At 52.2% G+C, this 6,736-nt stretch overlaps 1 long non-coding RNA gene across 1 annotated transcript in view; it reads right to left on the bottom strand.

The window, feature by feature from the left end:
- Positions 1–6,374, bottom strand: part of LOC109307608 — a 7,668-nt gene extending 1,294 nt beyond the window's left edge. Inside the window, exons 1-2 of the long non-coding RNA XR_002100308.1 lie at positions 6,256–6,374; positions 4,663–4,673 (exon numbers count right to left, since the gene is read on the bottom strand). This is a non-coding gene — a long non-coding RNA (uncharacterized LOC109307608). The remainder of the gene's footprint in view (positions 1–4,662; positions 4,674–6,255) is intronic.
- Between the last annotated feature and the right edge of the window lie 362 nt (positions 6,375–6,736).

Here is a 6,736-nt window from a genome sequence, read left to right as displayed (position 1 = left end):
CCCTTCCCCCAACCCCAACAGATTTACCAGCTGGAGGCAGCTGTATCAGCTGCCTGTTTAGTCTATGACCACATCTCCAAAGCTGAATCTTTTCCAAAGCTTTTCTAAATAGATCTGGATGCCTCAAATTAATTCAGAGCTTTAATTGGTCTCCCAATTCAATTCAGATTCAGAGATTCGGTCCCCGAATCGGGCTGAATCTCCTCCAAATCAAATTAGCTACCAAAGCTTCACACAGCCCTAGTGTATAAACACTTGTAAATGCTGTGCACCAAAAACACAAAATAACTACTATAAATCAAGTCTTACCTTAAAAAAACTGCAGGGAGAACAAAACTGAAAGTGGAAATGGACCTGACCTTAAAATTTTCCTATGGATTTTACATTTTCCAAAATCTCTGGAGTCTTTAATTCCATGATTTTAGTAAAAGCTGTTACACTGATGTGTGCCAGCTGTGAAATTAGATTAAGACCTGTGTTCAACTTCAACTAGCATGATGTCCTTCTGCTTCTCAGGGATAAAAAGACATCATGAGACACAAGACACTGAGGCTACAAACAGACATCACATTTGTCCTGAGATAAACCATTTTGCCCTGGGACATTGTTTCCACCCCAGTAGCAATCATCCCCCTGGAGGCACAGAGCAATTTCGCACCGCCTGGGCTAGCAGTCAGGGTCCAAATCTGCTTTCACGTCCCTGCATGTGTAGATGCCTGCCCAAGAGCATTTACTCATGAGTAGTTTACTCACAATGCATGTGTAGACACGCCCACAAAAAACAAGGTAGAGGGTTTTCTAGTACATATAGATTAATTCTGCACATAAGAATATTTCACATGTCTACAAAAGTTAATAGTAAAATGAATAGAATCTATATATTTACATTCAGATTAAAAGACCACATTATTTTAGAAGTCATGAAATATTCTCTATGCATTCTCAGATTTGAATCAATGAAGAGGCAAATGAAACCAATGATCTGCATTTGTTTATATTTTTATCTAATACTGATTGATTATGCTGCTGTTATTTTCCTTGTTTCCATATGATTTTTACCTTCTACACCTCAGAATCTTAAAGTTTTTAAACATGAAGACAAACACATAAATACCATTTGTAGAACTTTCTTCAGAGCCATTTGGAGAATTCCAATTATTAGCATGTTTCTACTGAAAGAAAACATCCCATTTTGGGTCTCTAGCTTTAGACATTTTAGGTATATAACTTGGATGAAAAGGAATATAATCTCTTACCACATGCACATACCAGTTATACACACCCCCGCTCAAGGAAATATGTTGTCTTCTTTTACAACTATTCATCTTATCTCCTATCTTTTGAAGAAATATTTCCTAGATTTTAATTGAATTTTCAGAAGCAAGAAAGTCTTTTCTTGTTGTGGTGCTTGCTCCATGTTGGAGATTAGGCTTTTATTTAAAGGGGATGACCCAATATATTCAGTTCAGCTGCTAGATTGACTGTCACTAAGTTGTCAACTGTTTGTTATGAATAGTATACAGAAGGAGAACAAGTTGACCTTAAACTCACTAAATGTTTTATGAATGCAACCCATTTCCAGAAAAATATTAATATGTTTTCCAGATTTGCTCTTTCTGATTTCCTTAAAGCTGTTCTCAGTAACAAATGCCTTTCATCTTATTGAGGTGCTTGTTGCCTTGAATGCTAAGAAGAGAACAACATTTTAATGATAAATTTAATGCTTACAGATTGCAAAGGATTGTTTATATTGTAGACGGTGGGTGCATCTATATGAGATGCTTTAAACTGTGCAGTTGCATAGTTTACTGCACATTAAGCATTCACACCACCATGTATGCATGCTTACCACACAGTAAACATTGCTACTCACAAGTAAATTCACTGCCTGCCAACACAAGTAGAAAATGTACTCTTGATTACTTACACCGCAGTAACCCTTGCATAGATATTAACTAGGATCAGATTTGATCCCAGTCAGCCCTGCTAATAAAGGGCCAGCCTAATCTCAGTCCCACGACTGGGAACCTATCCTGCCCCAGGGCTGAGCCACCTCTCTAGCAGCCCCAGCCACAGGCCCTTTAAAAGCCTGCAGGCATTTTGATCCCTCAGGCACGACAGCAGGGAGCCTAGAGGGGAGGGACTCTTGGCCTCTGCTGCCCCTGCACAGGACACAGGCTACCTGTGCCAGCCTGCCTGTACCCCAGCATGACTGCCTGGCACCACAGTGCTGCTCACCTGCCAGGCCCTTACCATCCAGCTCTGCAGGGTACTGCAGGCTCTTTCCAGGCCTGCCAGCCCATGGGCCCAGCTGCAGCCAGCTCCTGGCTGCTGAGGCCAGCACCAGCTGCCCTCAGCCAATCCCCAGCATGCTACCCAGAGCCTGCAGGTGCTGTGGGGCATTGCCTCACCATGCAGCTCCCAGTCCCATACTATGCCCCTGCACTGGGCACTGCAAGTAGCTGCCCAGACCCAACAGCACAGGGATAACTGTGTGGAGGCTTGGAGAGCTGGTATGGGAGCCCTCATGTCCTCATTGCTGATGGTATTCACTTCCACCCACAGCCCCAAATTGTTGCAGGAAGAAGCTGGTGATCTTGTGGCACTGTGGGGTGAGGCAGAGGTGCAGCAGCAGTTGGTGTGGGGTGGGTGCTCCAATGGCAAAGTCTATGATGGGTTATCAGGCCAGAGGTAGGAGTGTGGTCAAAACTGGTCAGCATAGTAATGCCACATAAAGGTCAAGGCCTTGTAGGCACAGTGGATCACCATCATTGACCACAATCGTCAGTCAGGGAGTGCAAGCAAGACCATACCCTTTATGCAGCAGCTGTCAGCCATCCTTGTGCCCCAGGACCCAGTACACAGCCATGCTGTGTACAGCAGCACAGGAACCTGCTCAAGCCCCCTCTCTCACCTTGAACCCACAGTCATCTGTCATAAGGGGAGGACCCCTCAGGTTGCCAGCTGCCCATCCCAACGAGCTTCCCAACTGCAGCCTCCACCAGCAGCTCAGGGAGCCTGGGCCAGCACCTGCCCTGACAGCTCCACAGCCTCAGCCCTAGCAACAAGGTGTGGCTGGCCATGTCACTGCCAGCCACCAGCAGTGCCAGCTTCTCCTCAGGAGGGCCCTGGCCAGGTGCCCACACGCTACACTGCCACCTGAGGACACTGCTGGGATCCTCATGCCATTGCCACCAGCTGCGACTGACCAGGGTTGCTGGGCATACCAGCCCTACCCACATGGTAAAGCCTGAAGTGAGAGGAGGGCCCCCCTGCCCCTGCACCCATTCCCCCCTTCGTGGCCCCCCACTCCCTGCCTGGCCCAGCTGCCTTGTTCCCCCACCACAGCAGACAGAGAGGCAGGAAACAGTGTAAAACTTTATTGAGCAACTGTGCCCCCACAGCTAGGTAGGCACAGGCCTCTCACATGCAAAGAAATGTGTTGATGCCAGCGGCAATATCCTCCTTGGCTCCAGGAGGCAGGAACTGGTAGTGCAGCCACAGGTAACCCTCCAGGTGGTGGCACAGGTGACAGGGCAAACGGGGCTTGCCCTCCTGCCCCTGCCCTGTACTGTTGAAGTCCCATGCCAGATCCACAGGTGCACCTGGGGTCCCATGCCAGATCCACAGGTGCACCTGGGGCACCATGGTAACTGATCATCATCATCAGGATCTAATGGGTTGGGCACCCCTCAGGCCACACAAACAGCTTCCTGCACAGTGCCCAGGATATACGCAGCAGGGTCATGCTCAGGGTGCAGGACTGGTGGCAGGGGGGAACAGCCCTGAGGAGCCTCTCTGGTGAGGCCCTCTGTGGGGCAGGAAAGGGCACAAGAAGCTCCACATCCTAGTCATCCAGGAGCTCTGAGCCCCCCAAGCCCAGGGTCTGTGGGCTATATGGCAGCACAGACAACAGGATGGCTTGCAGGAGGAGAAGGGGAGGCAGTGAGGTCTATAACTACGGCAGCAGGTGCTGCAGGAGCCAGGCCTGTCCCAGCCTAGGAATGGGGTGAGGGAGGCAAGCTGCCCACAGCCAGCACCTAGTACCCCACTGGCCCCAGCAGAGCGACCAAGGATGGGGGTCTCAGCCAGCAGGTCTCTGGGTCCAGGCCTACCTGGCTGACTCAACATGGTCCCTGGACACCCATGCATACCTAACCCCAGGTACAAAGCATCTTATCTCGGAAATGTAGCAAATTCTCACAAACACTTTCTTTTTCATGGCTTTCCCAGTCCTACAGCCACACATGGGTAAGAGACCACCCTTGGCAGTCAGAATGCAGTCTCAGGGTCACCGCCACCCACAACTGGGGCCTTGGTCATGCACCAGCTCCACAGGAGGATTACCCAGGATTGGACCCTCCTCCTGGACCAGTTGGTTATGGCCATGGAGGACCAGCAGGCAAACATATGGATGTGGCAAGCAAAGGATGTTGCCTGGCAGGACAGGAGGCAGGCAGAGGATGTCATCCATGAGGATGCATGGGACCATCGTGAGGACGTATGAGACCAGAAAGACTGGGAGTTCAGGGTTCAACTCTTGGTCCTGGAGCATAAGTGCACGAAGGCCCCACAGGAGCAGGGAGCAGTCATGGCCAGGGCAATGCAGGTCACAAAGGAGGACCACCGGGTACTGGACAACATCCTGGCCTTGGTAATCACTTTCATGCCACCTGCTGCCTTTCTCACAACCTTAGCCCTGCCTGCCTCCTGGCAGCCACTCACCACCCAGCAGCAGACCCCTCATGGGCTTCCACCAGCTTCCACCAGCCAGGAACCCCTGCCCCAGCCCCCATCCTGGGCCCCTGCCACCCAGTACCCCCACCTGGGCCCAGACCCACTGCTCACCCCAGCTCCACTTGGACATGGAGCAGGAATTGCCTGCATCATGGGCAGGACCATGCATCAGCCCTGCTGGCCCTGGCCATGAGCTGCCAGAGCAGGAGCTGCCCACACCAGGGGACCAGCAGCCACCGCCACCTCTGGAAGAGTCCCCCACCCACTGGACCTACTGAAGCATACACACCTGTGAGGTAACAGCCAGAGGCTGTGGTGCTGGCTACCTGTCCCAGGACTCTGCTCCCTAGGTGCCTCCAGCAGGGTACATGAACACATCACATTGTAAATAGGTTGCATGGGAGAGAGGGCGTTTTTTGTTGTTGGGTGGGGTGGCTGGTGGAGGGGCTCTGGTGTTGAGGAGGGAATGGGGAGAGAAGGTCTGTTTCTTGTGAGAGCAATAAAGTGTTTTTCTGAGAACTGTCTGAAGTGAGCATGATGCTGGGGTCAGGTGGTGCAGCGGGGGTCTGTGGGTGGCTGTCCAAGTGGGCTACAATGGGGAATGCAGGAGGAGGTAGTCAGCCACTGCCTCTCATAAGCAGTGCCTTGCCCCCAAGGGTGGGTGCATGGCTTGCCCGGCACCTTGGCAGGGGAGTCCCACTGCTCTTGCTGCCACCGCAGGTGGTGCTCCCACTTCCAGGCGTCTTCCGAACACCACACCTCCTCAGACCAGGCCTCATGAAAGAGCTTCCCCCAGGCCTCTCAGATGTTATGGAGCACACAGTCTGTGACAATAACTCAGGGGATGTTATCCTTAGCACTGGTTGAAGTGGGCCTGGCAGCAGTCTAGCTGACTAGAGTAGGGCTGCATGAGCCAGGACAGGAGCATGCGGGATCCCCAGTAAGGAGGGGTGGGATCACCACAGCACCAAGCTGCAGGTCTGGCACCCCAAACATGAAGCAGTTGAGCCCTGCCACCACGACCAGGGATTCATGCACATTTCATTGATTTCATCGACATTTGGGCTGGAAGGGACCCCGGAGGATGATCAAGTCCAGCCCCCATTCCGCAGAGGCAGGAAGTCAGCAGGGATCATAGGATCCCAGCAAGATAAGCATCCAAATATGTTTTGAAGGCATTCAAAGTGGGTGCTTTAACCGCCTCAAGTGGCAATCTGTTCCAAACCCTGGGGTCTCGGACAGTGAAGAAGTTCTTTCTTATGTCCAGCCTGAACCGGCCACAGTGGAGTTTGTGACTGTTCGATCTTGTCATCCCTTGTCATCACATGGAGCACCATGTGCCTTAGCACATCTTGAAGGGTACAGCACATCTTCAGGACATCCTTCCTGGCTCTGGCCTTGCCCATGCCAAAGAGGTGGCCCATGTAGCAGAGTCTGGTGGACGTGGCCAGCTTGAGCAGGCCAATGGCCAGCTGGGTGTCCACAAGGAGGGACAGCTGCATGTTGGTGTCCTGCCACTCCAGGTGTGGGAAGAGTTGCTCCAGGAGGTTCTGGAAGATGGCCTGGGTAATCCAGAATGCCTCCAGCTAGTGCTCATTGTCCCAGGTGTGCTGGATGATGTGCAGCCACCAGTCCTGGCTGGCCCAGCAGGTCCAGAGGTGGTGGGGCTGGAGGGGCAGGAGGGTAAGATCAGTCCTGGTAGTGACATCCTGGAGCGCATCATTGGTATCCCTACTGGGGTCTAGCTAACAGGACAGGGCCCAGGCAGCAGATGCACAGCAGTGGCAGCCCTGGGATGGTGCAGTGAAGCCAGGCAGGTGGTCACTGCATGTGGGGGAACCAACAGGGCCCAGACAGCCATGGGCCAGCTAGCATCCAGTGTGGTCAGCCAGCAATGCCAGCATGACAGCTAGCAAGATCCCACGGCACTAGGATCATTGGTGGTTATGGCCAGGGGCAGGGGCTGGAGCAGCCATGGCTCAGGGAGGCACAGGCTGCA

The sequence above is a fragment of the Crocodylus porosus genome, unplaced genomic scaffold (genome assembly GCF_001723895.1).
Source record: "Crocodylus porosus isolate Cpor-Errol unplaced genomic scaffold, CroPor_comp1, whole genome shotgun sequence".
In the NCBI taxonomy this organism is placed as follows: domain Eukaryota; kingdom Metazoa; phylum Chordata; order Crocodylia; family Crocodylidae; genus Crocodylus; species Crocodylus porosus.
The sequence above is the reverse complement of the archived record's forward strand: the minus strand, read 5'-3'. Positions and strand labels throughout refer to the sequence as shown.